We start from the raw sequence: 17486 nt of genomic DNA on the forward strand, positions 1-17486 counted from the left end.
TCCACAAATTGCCATAATCAAGGACTCGAGACTTAATCTCTTGGCTCTCTGGTTTTTATTATCAACATAAACATTTGGAGATACAGAGTCCTCAGTACGAGGCACAACAAGTACATAGGCACTAACACAAATGCTACTCTACGAAGAATCCGCATACGGCTAAAAATAACTAAAAGCACAATCTCTAAAAGCATGAGGTAGAAAACCACCAAGCAAATGTCGATACTAGGGACACTGAACCATACCATCTCTGTCCCTACTCTGCACTAGATGACATCCCTACTTAGCAATCCCTTGAGACCCTCATCGAATAAAAGGTGTCAGAGTGAAACTTCATAAGAAGACTTCACTTAGAGAGCTGGTCTAAGTTGCCCCCTCTATCTCTTCGCCTAGCCTTCCTCTGCTCAGGGCTGCTCTGATCTGCCTCCACCCTCGGGGCGCTGTCCCTAATACAGAACCCCAAATCCCAGAACACGCCCTTTGCGCCTCCTCTTCTCCGGGGTCGTCTTTCAGTACATTTCCACAGAGCGCTGTCCAGTTCCATCGTCCATCGCTTGGCCTTGAGTCCCAGACGCCATCCGCACTAGGAGTTACGATTGGCACATTCCAATACACTCCCATGTCTGGCTTTTACTACATAAGTCAATTTGTGAACAAAGAGCTTCTCTACTAACGAGCAACTGTCCTTGCACCTGGGGTGAGATCATGCAAAGCAGACATTCTTCACATCTTTTAAGTTGCAATTTACTACAGCCTAAAACCTCTACTGGAATAAATCCTTTTTGGCCTATTGCCCTTGGCTAACATAAGAAAATACCAGGCCTTTCGCCTCAACGATATATGCGAATTCTGGCCACTAATTCGGTTACACAAGCAGGTTTCAATCACAGTACTGACATTTACGTCTTTCTTTCATGTGTGGTCAAGCTAAACAAACTACAGACACGAAGTCTAGGGTGCACATTTCTAACACCACATTACATTTCGCATAAACTAAACTCTATACATTTCACCAATACGTTTACGATGGGCTTGTACATAGCTAGCACTTCTATTAAAATCGATATAGGTTATACAATTTGTAATACATTGCACACAAGATACCTGAGTACACATTTGATTATATGCGGGTGCCGACTAACAGTGAGTATAATGCACCCCTACAATTTTCAAACTTTTAAGCGCTACATCACTCATATACTCTGATTTCAAACTCTGTTCACGTTTTAGGACTCTGTCTCAATAAAAAATTACAACACAAACACATTTTACTGCAAATATTGAGAATACAGCTGTCAAGCACTGAGCGTCTCACTTTCCTCGAGCCATTGTTTTGGGTGACATTAAAAGGTACACGGGAACTAATTGAAGGTGGACCAGAATTGAATTTACAATTTCATGAGCACACGTGTAGAATGACTGAGTAAAAAAATATATTTTTTTAAGGGACTGAGGTCAAAGGCCAGGTGTGCTGGCAGTCTCCGAGAACCACATGGTAAAATTAATTTCTTGCGCTTTATTTGATTTATTCTATTGTTCTCGCAGGCTCTGGAACTTTGTGGAGAAACTATAAAAGGGCAGCATTAAAACACAGTTGAATTATACAGATGCTGTAACAATAGAGGCTCCATTGTATTCCAATGATTAATCCGCAACGTCGCATTCTGCAGAATCTGCTGTCGGAAATCACTAATGCTGCGAAATGCCCATTACCTTGTACACGTCGCTGTGCGTTTATGGGGTACATGTCCTCTGCAATTATGGAATTTTGCTACGGTACCATGGGGCATATTATCAAGCCTGGCGATAAAATTATCGCCGCTTTGCCGCTACAACGGCGATAATGGGCTTGATAATATGCTCTATGGAATTCCAATTGAAGCCCATGTTAGATGTCCTTCACATCTAACCTGAGATTCAATTGCAATTCCATAGAGCATATTATCAAGCCCATTATCGCCGCTTTAGCGGCAGTTTTCTGCCGCTAAAGCGGCGATAATTTTATCGCCTGGCTTGATAATATGCCCTATGTTTCCACAGTACTTTTTTTGCTCCATTTTCTTTTTCGAATGATCTCTATAAAAATGTGTTGTTCGGCTCCGTAAGTAATACCCTCTTCTTTTCCCTGTACCAGTGACTCTGGGGGCATATTAACAAGGGCCGGCGATAAATATCGCAAAGCGCGCTTAGCGCTTGCATATTTATCGCTGGCTATCTCTGGAATTTATCGCCCGGTTTGCACGTTATTAACAACGTGCATCGCCGAGGCGATAAAAATTCCAGAGATAGTTGGGATATCGCCGTTTTCCATGGTGGAAAACGGCGATATCCTAGATGATAGGGCCTGTGGTCTTAGCCACAAAATCCACCCCCCATGTTAAGTATGCCTTAGTCAGGAATTTAACAGACGTTAAATTCCTGCGTTAAGGCATACTTAACACGATTTTAAAAATCGCTACCTTCCCTTGTTAATATCGCGAAGCTGCCTTCGCGATATTTTCCCAAGGGAGTCTTGTCAGGCACGCCTCCTTTGCATCTCATTAGCGATGCGATCAGAGGTCGTGCTGCAAATGGGCGCTAAGTCAGCAAGACACGCAACCGCGTGTCTTTGCTGATAAGGCGATGAAATTATCGCCGCTTTTCGCCCGAAAATGGACGCAAAAGCGGCGATAATTTTATATCGCCGCCTTGTTAATATGACCCTTTGTTCGTCAAAAATAATTTAGCCTAAATGGCGGAACTTAACAGGACATCATCATGAAGTGATATAAGAAAGCCGTTGGTTACTGAGAATTTACCAGCAGCCACGTTAGGAGTGTATTGTGCAGTGATACCTCTATTATCACTGACAACCTGCAAGAATAGAAAAACAAACAGAAAATCAGTCTTAATGCTCAATTACTGAAGGGAGAATTATATGACGTGAAGTAATTGACTGACTGCAATTATTGGTTGCAGCAGTCCTAGATTCCGGATTGGAGCATAATTGTACTTGTGTTAAAAGATTAGCTGGTGGCAACATCATTATGTTTAGGCACTATATCCAAATTCTGATTCATATTCACACAATCCAGACTACAATGGTTCTAAATTTGTAGCAGAGATCTAAGTGTAAGGACAACCACCACCTATATGGGTGAAAGAACGAGTTGCAGTGCAAATAACAAGCTACCCCTGTGTGAGATACATTAAAACAGACGTTTTATTGGTATCCAATATTTGCACTGAATCTACAGAAGAGTAGTGTAAATCAATGTTGCATCTTGATCGGCTGTGTTCAGGGCCAGATTGGGGAACCAAAATCAGCCCTGGCTTGCTCCATGTTCTCACACAATCTCTCGCTTTCCATCCATCCATTCTCTCTCTCCTCCTCTCTTCTCTCTTGGGGGCATATCAGCAACACCCGGCGATAATGATTGCTCAGCGCTCTTAGCGTGAGGATAATTATTCGCCGGGTAACGAGGATTTTTATCGCTGAGATAGCGTTCTATTAGCAACGCTTATCTCCTCAGTGATAAAAATACTCAAGCTAACTGCCTAACGTGAGATTATCGCTGGAAACCCAGCGATAATCTCACACAATGTGGCGTTAGCTTGCTGATAGGGACTCACAAACTTAGCCATGATATCCACCCTCCATAGGATATCATGGCTAAGTCAGTCCTGAAGCAGGTGTAAGGAAAATAGCGATAACAGGGGTTATCGCTACTTTTCCTGACGCTATGCTTCATAGCGTGGGGCTTGATGATAGAAGAAATGTCGCTTAGTGACATTTCTCCTGTCATGTTAGGTCAGGAACGCCCACTTTGCATCTCATTAGAGATGCAAAGCTGGACGTAAAGAATCCCCATGCTAAAGCAAGGTTTCACGCGTTAGCGTGGCATTGCTAATTAGGCGATAAAATTATCGCCGCTTTTCGGGCGATAATTTTTTATCGCCTGCTTGTAAATATGACCCTTATTTCTTTGTCTGCACCTTCCTCCTCCCGCCCTCTGTTTTTATCTATCTTGAAGCCTCCTAACCTTGGGGAGCTAGGGGAAGTGACAGAGGCCCAGGAATGGCCCTAGCTTTAAAACCAGCCTCCAAGGGCTTCAGGTCTCTTTTTGTGTAATGGCTATTGTTTTTCTAGTTTGCAGTGGCTAACAGAAAGAACATGATTTTTTACATTCCTTAAATAATTATAGAAAAGTAAGAATCTTTCTGAATATTTCTACACATTCCGAACTACTACAGCTATTTCTTTTTTTTTTTTTTACAAAACTGACTTGTATTGAGCTGTTTCTAATATATTTTTTCAAAAAATATGTAACAGGTTTTTGATGTGTTTAATTTCGACCTAAAGGTTATATTCTTCATGTTTGCAAACATGCAATCTCTTAAAAATGAAAGAGCTACGCACTAAGGGGCAGATTTACAAGCCCATGCGTCACTTTTGCGCCACCGTTGCGTCACTTCTGTGACGCAGCGGTGGCGTAAAGCTAGCGCCATGCTGCAGGGGATTTACAACGTGACACATCTAGGGAGAGGGCGTTCCGTTGCAGGAACCCCTCGGAAAAGTGCCCGAGTGAAATCTCAGTCACTTTTCCGACCTCGCTGCGTCAAAACCTTGCGCCTGCTTGAAGCAGGCGTAAGGTGTGACGCACCATGTGCAAGATAGGCCGGGTTGGCACAGTGCTGGAGTTGCATCGTGCATGCGTCACAACTCCAGCACTGCGCCACCGTTAGGACGGCAGATGAGACACGCATCTGCATTTCCTTGCGCCATGATGCGCTGCATTGTAAATGCGCCGCATCCGTGGTGGCGCAAGGATTGTGATGCGTGTCGCAAGTTTCCTGGCACATCCCTGCTGATTTGCAGGGATGCACCAGGAATTGTAAATCTGCCGCAAGTTTGTAAGTGGTTTGTGTGAAAGATGACAGGTGACCATGTATTATATGGGATAAAGTACCGCCTGCCGTGCATAATAAGGATATTGCTAGCCACCTTGTAAAGGAACTCAGCCTTTGGGCAAGTTCCTCTATATTATTATGGAACTCCTTGGTGAATTGAACATGAATCACTGGATAGAGGATTATGTCCAGACCTTCTGTGTTATCTCTGTCCCCAGATGCTTGATCATGTTGTCAAGAGGTTCTTGCTGTCACTTGTAGGGTTAGTGGTAAGACATGTGCGAGGATATTATTTATATAGATGCAGTATCATGTGCGGCTGTGAGTAAAACACAACAAATAAAACACAACTGCATCTTTCCATTGGTACCAAGATACGCCTGATGTCCAGGATGACTGTGTCTTTCCAGAACCCTGGATGCTGTTGGAATTATGCACAGAATCATCACTGTGCATCACATACCAAGTCCTTTATGCCTGTAGTAGACAAAGGTACCTCTGGGAACGTTTTGATGGTTAGGTGCAAACAATCGATCCCCCTTTGACAAAGGTAAAGCATGGGAATTATAAACATACCTCTAAGCTTGTTGTGTTTGCCAGGTCAAGAGTAAGTTCATCTGTGACTTATCCAATGGCCTTACAGGTGGAAAAGTCAGTCAGTCGAACATTTCATTGTTTTTTTAAGTTTGAAAAAGTGAAAAGCATTGAAAGGACATACATATACATTGGGAAATGAAATACAAAAGATACTCATTATACATAGAAATACAAACTGTTAAATACAAAACATTTTAAAGATAAAATGAAAAGAGAAGAGAGAGAGAGAGAGAGAAAGACAGAAAAAAGAGTGAGAAACACTATGCATATTCCATCTTGAAGAAACCGGAGAATTATAATTATATAACAATAATGCTAACATTCATAAATTGAGAATGGCATCAATATATAAAACCAATAATAATGATGAAAAGAAATTGATGGAGGACTTCTTCAATTATGGAGATATGCCTTACGAACCGAACAATAAAAAAATTGTTATGGGCAACCATAAGAGATCTCTTTTAATAGCAAGATCAACTGGGTGAACATATGCTCTATCTAATCTATGATTATAACAGATTCCATACCACTATGCCTGAAACAATACTTCAGAAGAATCCTTCCATGCTTTAGTAATCTGCTGGAAAGCAACTGCAAGAAGTAAATCAATAACGTTAACAGCTTTAGTTGCCCAATTGCCTGAAACACTTCCAAGAAAAATATTGATAAAAGTAAATGGAATGTGTGTGCAAAAAAATGCATTGATTTGTTGCCAAACTTTTGACCAAAATTGATAAGTATGTGGACAATCATATAACATATGCATAATATCTGCTGGGGTAGCGGAATATGACCAGCATGTACATGAAGTTGCAGGCTCAATCTTATGCAGTATAATAGGGGTGATTAAGAGTCTATTATAAATGAAACATAGAGTCTGTGTGGTGTTAGCTGCTCTAGAAGATTTGCTTATTTTATTCTGGATCTTATTCCAAATTGAAGTTGAAAGTGTAGTCTTTAAGTCAGTTTCCCAAACTGTTTCCACCTCTGTTTTATCTCTAATATCTGATGGAGCTATCAAATGTTTATATAATTGAGATGCAGAAGGGGATGCTTACAGAATTTTGCTGATACTGGATATTGGAGAAGAAGGAGTGGAAATTTGAAGAAAATTATTATATGAAAATTGAATTACTTGAATTAAGGATATGTATTTGGATTGATATGAAAGAGGAAAAGAAAAACGAGATTGAGCTACCGAAAAGGAATACAAACCTCATTCTGAAAAAGCTGATAATATGTATCTTCATAAAAGTATTATGCCAAATTGATTACTGTAAATAATTTTCCTCAGGATTCCAATAGGAGATAAATATGTGTTGTAAAACCTTCCACGTATTCTTAAACATTGGAAGAGATAATGAAGAAGGCCTAAACGTAAAAGACAAAAATTACATAAAAGAAAAAGATTGAAAATAGGCCTTTTCAAGATCAGACCATGAGGGAGCGAATTGTCGTCCTGTAACAAAAAGGAAGTTTCTTTAAGGAAAAAAGCTAAATGATAAGTATGGATATCTGGACAACTAACCCCTCCCATATGCTTAAATCTTTCAAGTTTTTGAAGAGGCATTCAAGGTTTTTTATTGTACCATAAGACTTTAGATAAAATGGAGTATAATTTCCAATATTGACAGTGAGGGATATTATCAGGTATATTCGATAGATAAAATAATATTATAGGAACTAACATCATTTTTATAGTATCTAAAACTACCCCACCAAGATAAAAGTAAAGGACTCCAGCAGGGTGTAAATTAATCTAATACAGTATGCAATGAAAGATATAATATCTTTAATGGAATCAGTGAACCACAATCCAAGATATTCAATTGTATCAGGATTCCATTGAAAGGAAGAAGAAGCTAAATCTACGTGAAAACATGATCTATTTAGAGGAAGAATTTCACACTTGTAGGCATTCAGTTTATAACCGGAGACAGGTGCAAAATAATCAACCTCTAATAAAAAACTGGTAAAGATATCTCTGGTTGAGAAGTAAAAAGTAAAATATCATGACCATAAACAGAAAGTTTGAAATGTTTATCACCATAAAGAAAACTCATAATGTCAGGGTTTGAACACATTTTTATTAAAAAAGGTTCTAAAGCAAGAATAAATAATAAAGGGCAAAGAGGACAACCTTGCTGTACACCTCTAGAAATGGGAAAAAATTGAGAAATAAGACCATTGGCTAACATAGAGGATTTAGTGGAAGAATACAGCAAATAGATATAATTAATATGTTTAGTGCCAAAACCAAACCAGGAAAGTGTAAAAAATAAATAAAAGGCCAACTGACTCTATCAAATGCCTTTTCTGTAGCCAAAGACACCGCTGCTAAAGGAAATTTATGAGATCTAGACTTTTAAGGACATTAAAAAATATTCTACTGTTATCAGAAATATGCCAACCAGTAATAAAACCACATTGTTCTTTCCCAATTAGCTAAGGTAAGTAAGAATTTAAACAGAGAGCAAGAATTTTCACAAACATTTTATAATCTAAATTAATTAAGGAACTTGGCCGATAATTTTTACATAATGTATGATCCTTGTTATCTTGAAAAGAACCACCAGAGGGCTGAGTGGATATAAAATAGAGAAAAAGTTGGTGTAATTTTGGTAGGAGAAATTTTGAAAAATAAGAATAAAATCCTATGGTAAAACCATCAGGTCCTACTCGGCAGAGAAAAAATTGGGAAGGCAGGGGGTGATCACACAGCTTACCCCACTCTGGGATACACGGCGGCTGGGGAGACTCAGAAAAAGCAAGGGATTCAATAACTGGGATGCAATAGGAATCTCAACGGGGGGTGACATGTGGGTTAAGGGCGGGGTGATTACGTTCGAGTGCCTACAAGAACAATACGAACTCGCACCCTCTGAACGGTTTAGGTATATGCAGATCAGACATGCATTACACACGGTTATACCGCCAAACACCCAATTACCAGTGGCATCCCCCTTAGAAGATAGGCTTCTAACTGATTACATGATGAAGAAGGCCACCTCTTTCACCTACCGTAAGTTAGTTAATAACCTACCGGATCTAACGCAGGCACTGAAGGATAAATGGTCCGCGGAAATAGGGGAACTCGACAACACAGACTGGCAGGTGGCACTCTCATCACCGCGGGAGGTGGTGATACCCTCGAGATTAAGACTAATACAACTGAAGATATTGCACCGGGTATACTACACTAGATTAACCCTGCATAAGATGCCCTCCATCCATATTGCCTGAGGGAACGCGGGGAGGAAGGCACGTTTTACCACACTCTATGGTAATGCCCGAAGATCATGACGTACTGGGTGGCATTGATGAGGACCATTTTACAGACAGTAGAGGTGTCGGTGACACCAGAGCCTAAAAGATGCTTATTAAATATATGGGAACCTAACGATTTAACTCACCCAGCACAGGATTGGGCGACTTTGGGTATGATGGTTGCCAGGAGGAATATAGCTAGATTGTGGGGGTCCAGATGCTTACCAACAATTGGTGACTGGTGTGGGGACATGGACGAAGCCATGGTGGCGGAGAAGGCTGTATATGTTTACCGGGGATGTCCCCACTAGTGGAGGAGGGTGTGGGGAGCCTGGAATAAGTACAGGGGTTTTATCTGCGAACCACCGGAGGTGCCATGTGAGGAACATCTGAGCTGAAGGGGGAAGGAGCAGCAACCGCATAAGAGGGAGGTCAGATGGGAGCCATCATGTAATAACTGTAACAGAGATATGTACAAGGATAATAAGAAACTGTACCGACTGTAATATGTATGCACAAGTCTAACTGTGTTTTGCCCTATCTTTATGAAATAAATAAAAAGATGTTTAAAAAAAAACATCAGGTCCTGGAGCCTTACCACATTTAATCAAATGAATAGCATTATAAATATCTTGAATTTGAATACAAGTATCCATTGAAAACAAATCTGTACTAGGAATGGGAGGAGGAGAAATAGCCAATAAATAATTAAGAGAACCTTGGAGACTAGGTTGAGATTCCGGAGTATAAAGTGTCTGAAAAAATTGAGTACATTCGGAAAGTATATATTCATTTTTATGAACAGTACTATTGGTAGAAATTAAAAGGTAATCAATTTTAGTACGATCTTTCTTAGTCTTAAAATAATTAGCAAGAAGTTTCCTGATATATTCTTACCACCATAATATTTGGCACTAGATTTAAGTAGATATGAATTAGCAATTTCCGTTGAAAGTTTATCAAATGCAAATTTAGCTTTGACTAATTCATTGAGAGTGGATTTGGAGCTAGTATTATAAAAGGAATGCTCTAATTTCTTAATAGGTGAGGTGAGTGATTTGAAATCAATTGAGGATGATTTGCATTTCTGGGCCACAAAAAAAAAAATTAAATCTCTAGAATCAGCTTTAAAATTATCCCAAATAGTTTGAGGTGAACTGCCAGGAGTTTCATTTTCCAGAAAGAAGGTATTGGCAAACTGCTAAAAACCTTGCATAAACTTGGGATCTATAAGAAGAGAGTTATTAAATCGACATAATTCTATGTTGACTGTGGCATGATCCGAGATTAATATGAATCCTATATCTGAATGTGTGAGATGTTGAGCAAGTGCTTTAGAAATAAACAGATAATCTATTCGGGATTGGGAAAAATGAGCAGGAGAACAAAAAGATATCCTCTTGAAGAGTTGGATAACATAATCTCCAAGCATCAACAAGAGATCTTTGAAGTATCGTAGATTTATACTGGGAATGCACATGTGAAGAAATAAATCGAACTTTAGAACGTCTAGCTATATTAGGATCAAAACCTGTGTTACAATCGCCCCCTACTAATAAATAATCATCACTACACGCCATCAATTTAGATAACATTTGAGGCCAAAAATATTTGTCTGGATTAGTAGGTGCATATAGGTTAACAATTGTTAAGGGAATTTTTTCAACAAGTAGGAAAACTGAAACCCATCTCTCCTGTAATCAGTGTCCTGAGTGATGAATTGTATATTGAGGCGTTTATGACATAAGACAGCAACCCCATTAAGTTTCCCTGAACCAGGAGATGCAAAAATATGACTCAGCTATTGTCTTTTGAGTTTAGTCACTTCTTTGTCTGATGTGAATTTCTTGTGACCAAACAATGTCACCCTTTAAGCTAAAAACATGTGATAAAACTCTTTTACATTTTATAGGAGAGCCTAAACCTTTAACGTTCCATGAAATAAATCTTAAAGCCATTTACAATAGATTAATAAGTTCAAAAGTTTTAAGCATTTTATAATAACTAATAAATTGCAAAAGCAGCAGAGGTATAATAAGATATAACTATGAAAATGTAATAACATAGAAAAATAGATAATATACGAAAAAGAAAATAATGGTGTACAAAAGGAAGTAGAAATAATAAAATGAATAGGAAATAAAAATAGAATAAAAAGGGTAGGTACAGGCTTAAAATAGGAAAGACACGTGATAAAAGAAATAATGTTAATAAAAGAGTCCTGAGAAAAAATGACAGGGAAAAGAGAAAAGAGATAGAGAAGAAGAATAAGGAAGAAAAAGTCAAAAAACTATTTTGCAAAATAGAAAGACAAACATTCACATACACAAAAATATACACAAAAGTCTGGGGTTGTGGGGCCACATAAGGGAACGACACAACCAACCCTAGATCTCAGGGTGGAGATGGAAGGGAGGAAGCACACCATCCAGACAGATGAAGAATCACTTTAAGTAGATATAAAAACAGCACCTGACAAAAAAAAACATACGTTATACAACAGAATCAACACAAAACAATATACATTACAAGCAACAAGAAAAATATCTCAAATTAAATAACGAAAAATCAAACAGTAGATCTAGTAACTTCCATGTCTTCTTTTCTGCAACTATCCAGAAAATGCTGTAGTAAAGTAAGATCTTCATAAGACATGGGTTAATTTTTATAAGTAAAATTATATAAGGCCCTTTTCTGGCATTAATGCTACAAAGCACTGGTCTCATGTCCAAAAACGTATTCCTTCTATCTGCCGTCGCTTTAGCATAGTCATGAGAAAAGAAAAGAGTGGAACCTTGCCAAGAAGTTTTTCCTCTGCTTTTGACAGATTGCAGCACTTTCAACAGGTCTAAAAAATACAGAATAACACCTCTTGGCTTGCTAGATGAGGACTCGGTTTGTGAACTATGACATAATCCATGAACTCTTTTAATGTTTAGTACTGGTGTATCCGGAAGACCAAGAATCATTGGAAGAAAGGATTGAAAAAAGGCGAGAGGAGCAGAGCCTTTAAGTCCCTCTGTCAATCCATAAATATGCAAGTTGTTGTGCCTGATATGATTTTCAAGGTTCCCAACCTGTTTCTGAAGATGATAGATTTGTAGTTGCATTGAAGTAACTTGACTAGCAACAGATTGAAGAGAGTCCATTCTACTCTATGGGGCTGATTACGATGGTGGATGGACTTCAGTCTGTCTACCATCGTATCAGGGAATGGGACGGCCTGCCTACAAGGTGGCGGCCCCACAGGCCAAATTATGATGCGACCACCACCGTGGCGGTCGCATTGGCCACCTTTTACAATGTGGTGGGTGCTTCTGGCTACAGCACCCGCCACAATGTCGAAAAGGGATGTTCTACTTATCCCCGTACTACGTGGCAGGCACCATGCGATGCCTATCCCTTGGTTCAGGGATATGTGCCAGGGTCAAGGGGGGCCACTACGGGCTCCCAATGTCCATCCCGCCAGCCTTTTCATGGTGGATGAACCGCCATGGAAAGGCTGGCAGGGAGGGACATCTTAATCCCTATGGAGGTGCCTGGTAGACACTGCCACCAATGCAAGGATTGGAAGGCCCTCCACCAACCAGCAGGCTCAAGGAGCCCATTGGATGCATTGCAGTCAGAGTTTCCGGCCGCCATGGAACCGCCAGCCATCGTAATGTGGCGGGCGGGGAATGGCCTTCCGATGTCGGTGAGACCGCCACTGACAGCCTGTTGGTGGCGGTCTTGCCGTCATCGTAATGACCCCCTAAATTTGTGTAACTTTACTCACCATATTAGACCATTTATCGTCCAAATGCTGAAGACCTCCATGTATGGTCTAAGCACTCGTATTTCCTCAAGAATAAATTCCATGGAAATAGGTGGAGGAGATATAGCTGGTGAAGGCAGGTTTTTTTTATCTCTTTTTCTGGAGAAAAGCGTTGAAGTAACAGCCAATTTGGTTGTGATTTTGGACATAGGAAGTGGCATATTAGGAAGACGCCTCGTTTGCTGAAAGAGGTGCCATCCCTTGTTCTGACTCTGCCATAGTCTCTTGAAGAACACTGAAAGGATTATAATCCACCACAGAAGGAGGAGTAGAAGAGATGTTATCAGCACGATGAACCAACTTTGTCCTCCCCATGCACAAAAGAACCAAAGAAACAGTAAGCACTTAACACTGAAAAGATATGCATACAAAAAGGGTATCTTAGAAAAAATAGTTGCTTCGCCTCTCTACTAAAATAATGGTTAAACCAAATTTTCTGTAAGAGACAGATGTGGTAAAAATTAAAAGCAATATGATCTAAATGTACCCACTCTAAAAAAGAACAGGGGCCATTAGAGATGCCATTGGAGAGAATTACATTGCAGAATGTCATGCCAAATAGCAGGTTCCCCAATATTCTTAGCAGCAGGAGAAAGCATAAAGCATATACAGTTTTGTGAAGAAATACTTCAGTTACCTATGGGAGGCACACAAACATAACTGAGATGAAAAACAAAAACAAAATGGCGGGCTCGAGTCCTGTGAGAGAACCGCCGGCTTGATAAAAAGAAGAAAATGCTGCTCACCACTGATATGCATGAGAGGGATAATGGCCGTGCATAGAAGCAGGCACCTTGATGGTCACCTTGAGCCAAATGTAGATGGTGCCGGGAAAGAAAAACCCATCAGACGGCGCTCGATTCCCCCGAGCCACCGCGGAGCTTCAGCAGATGGCTGCCATTCCTATTGGCTCCAAGCCATGCTCCAAAGGTTTTATTGTTTGACTAATAAAAATCATCAACAACACATCAACATAAAATCAAATAAAACCTTTTTCATAAACCTGGTGAGATTTAAAACATGCACAGGGGCCAAGCGGTCCTCGTTAAAATCATATCGGCCATAAATCAGTCAGACTATCTAAAATAATGTAAGACATTATGTCTAAGGCCCTTTCTAAAATGAGCTTCAAATTATTTTAAATATTTTCCCATAGCAGGCCAATACCGTGGTATCTGAAGAGGTAAGACAAAGTTATATAGTCTGCTTGCAAGTAGTAACTTACGACAAGCATACACATGGAACTCATTTTGGTAACAAAGTCATATTGTAAGAGGTAATTTCTTTGTTGATTTAATCAAGAGAGAAATAATGGTGGGGCAGAGCACATCTGCCTAGAGTTGGTTTATACAACAGTAAAAGTAGCCAGAACAAATACTTTCTTTTAACTCAATTCAGCCGGATCAAGTTTTATTTTGTTGTGATACAAAAAGGAATTTATTTCCATATTGTATACATTTACTTTTTACTTTTTGTTGCAACACGTTTAGTTTTTGTAAGTGATTTCTTGAGAAGAGGAAAAGTGAATGATAAAGGAACCTCAAGTGACATAACTATAACCTAAATATATGTGACAATAAAGTTACTTTCTATAAGAAAACGGTTATTGGTATTTAAAATGGTATGTCCGATTATTTCAATTTTCAATGCAGGGGAAGATCAGCCAGATTGTTCTGGTGCTTCACTCTTCGGACTATCCTTTTGATGTTGTTGACGTTTTAACCCTACTCGAGATTTGAGGGTCTCATCAGGACAGGGATTGACTGAGGACCATGAGATGGTTTTGCTCTTCCTAGTCTGCACAATTCAGAATCAGTGCTATGATATATACATCCTTGTATGGGGAAGCTGGGCTGGCCATGAATAGGAGTCCAATAGTTCAATAATGGTCATTCATGATTTTCATAATTTGTAATGTATGGCAGTCTGCAGTAAATGTCATCCTCCCAAAGGACAAGGGATGTCTTTAGCTTTGCTTTTTGCCAATTCTGTTCAGCAACTCTGGGCCCTTGGCAGACCCTAGGCACCTTCCTCCCCAAAGGCTGTTCCGCACAGATACGGGTGAAAGGTACAAGTGAGCAACATGCTCTGGCAGTAGCTCACCGAGCCTGCACACAGTGACAGGTCCCACATCCCGGCAAGTAGAGCACCTCTGAGACAAGAACAAAGGTTTCAGGAAGGTGCTGTGAGGAATACCAAACTTCATCGAACAGGGAAGTAAATGGGTAAAGGATTCATTTCTGTAATTGCAGCATCTATGCCTTGGGGTTGTTGTTAGTCTGTGACCCCATTGCGGCTGAAGGTCGTTATTTAAGAGGGCCAGTAATCTTGTGACCAAGGTCTTTGTGCTGCATTCCCTACTTAATGGTACTTTCAGATAGTGTGGTAACCTTTAGTGTCATAGAAGGGGAGGATGTCTTTGAGCTGTTCCTGCTGTTGTAGGCTGTATCTGTCAAATTCCCTAGTTTTCGCCATGACCACTTTATTAGTAGTTGCTTGAATGCTATGTTTAACAGATTACAGTTTTGTTGTGTCTCTAGTTCAATGGCTAGATCAGAACATGCTGAGCATAGATATCTAGATGGGCCATTGAAAATGATCTGCAATGCTTCTTTCAGTGATCCTGTTGTGGCATGGAATATCTGGTGATAAAACTAAAGGAATTGGTACTTGCTTGAAAGTTCTTGATTTGCCAAGCCAAATTTCAGATGTATCTTAACACGTCTGATATAGCAAGGCAGCTGGAAGAATTTTTCATATCCACTTTTTGTATTCTCTCTAGCATTGTGTCCAATTTTGATGGAAAGCCTTGTTGGCCATATGAGATTGCTGGAATCAGTTTATCCTTGATTGCTCCTATTATAGCCTCTGTGGATAGACCTTGCAGTTTTGCACTTGGTGTGCATAATGCAACTATTATATTTCCTGCTTTGGTTTTCGGGGATCTTAGGCATGTGAGCTCTTCGCCAGAATCAGGTAGCGGGATGCCTAGGTAGGTATGTGTTTTAGCATATGCTATTCTAGGTGGGCCCAGTTTTTCGAATTTTTTTGTTTTTTCTTTAAGTTTCCTGAAAACTATTACTTTAGTTTTATTTGCATTTGTCACCAAGTTATTGCTCTAATTGTATTGATCTAGCTGGTCCAGCACTCACTGGAGACCTATTGGTGTTTGATCCAGAAAGACAAAGTTATCTGCATATTGTAGTATTTAGATTTTATGCATGCCGATGCTTGAAGGAAAAGACTTATCCTTTGAGATTTCGGTCCCCAGATTTGCGGTATAAAGGTTACACAGTAAGGGGCTAAGACACAGCCTTGTTTAATGCCTTTGCTTGTGTGTACCTTTTGAGATACCCTTGACCAAGTTTGACCTGTACCCATGTGTTCAAGTAGAGTGAAACTATTGCTTTTGGTAGGGGGTGGGATATGCCCCAGTCTGCTAGTTTCTTCCATAAGATTTGTGGATCTACTCCATCAAAGGCTGCAGACTGGTCCACAAAGCATGCAATTAAGGAGGACTTGGTTGGCCCGTTCGATCTGTGAGTGAGATATGAAAGTGAGAGTATATTGTCTGTAGTCGATGCGCCTTACCAAAATCCTTTCTGGTAATATGGAATTAAGTTGGCCTTTTCTGCCCGATTTTCGAGTTCCTCCAATAAAATTCTTGCTTAAGCTTCGGCCTCAACATCCAATAGTGCTATCAAGCTGTTGTTGGTAGGGTCATTTGTGTCCCCTTTTTTGTGGATGGGATGCAATATTGACTTTCGCCACGAGTAGGGGACATCTGCGGAAATGTAAGCTGCATGGGATAATGGTGTTAGATGCATAGACCAATATTATAAGTATAAGTATAAAAAAAGCTTGTAGAGCGCTCGAATACCGAAGGTGTCTTGGTGCTCTGGTGTGTATGGTTGGCAGGAGAGCAGAAATGATTAATCCTGAAATAGGCGATGTTTCAGCATTTTTCTGAAAAGGGCATAATTGGGTTGCAGTCGCAACTCCAAAGACAGGTGGTTCCATAGTCTTGCTGCACACATGCCAAAAGAGCGGCCACCCCATCTCGCAAATTTAAATCTAGAAGTACAGATAAAGCCTAGGATAGCAGACCGCAGAGCGCGAGGCAGAACATAGGGTCTAAATCTGTCCCTTCCATCATTAGCGCCACCCCCAAAACGGGCCCGGTGAACCAAACAGAGAGCCTTGAACTCGATCCTCTGTTGGACCGGAAGCCAGTGCAAGGATTTCCTACCTTCAGAGGTGGGGCAACCTCTAGGCAGGTTCAGAATGACCCGAACTGCAGCATTCTGCAAGGACTGGATTTTTCCCACCTGAAACTTATCCATCCCCAAAAATATGGCATTGCAGTAGTCCAGTATGCACATGAATAAAGCGGCTACTTATACTTTTTTTATACTTATACTTATACGTTAGCCATGGCTATTGAGGCTGATTCGAATTGATCTTTTATGTAGACCAGCCATGTTTCCTGGGATATATAATTACCTTTTTTATACAGGCTTTTAACATAATTCTAAAATTGTGATTGATATCTGCTCCCCATCAGTGTGCTTAGTTTTATCAATTCCAAAAGAATGAATGAATGCACATCAATTTTACTCGATCTCAACAGTATAAAAAGATGCTCAAAGGTATATGTTCTGTGTGCAAGCTTGATGCGTGCTCTGTCCCAGTAGCACAAATGTAGTTCCAAAAGTAGCTTGTGCTTCATTGCGCACCAGTCACAAGCTGCACAGCAATACAGACTTGAGTCACTCAGGTCATTGAACATTAAACCAATGTTAGTCCAAGTAAACCATATTTATTCCATATTTTTCAGTACTTTTCCAATTCACAACGGAGGCAACATTATTCCAAGCTTCTAATGCTTAACACAGGCTTTACCTTATAGCCCAAT

This window comes from Triturus cristatus, chromosome 7, assembly GCF_964204655.1.
Source record: "Triturus cristatus chromosome 7, aTriCri1.1, whole genome shotgun sequence".
Taxonomy (NCBI): Eukaryota; Metazoa; Chordata; class Amphibia; order Caudata; family Salamandridae; genus Triturus; species Triturus cristatus.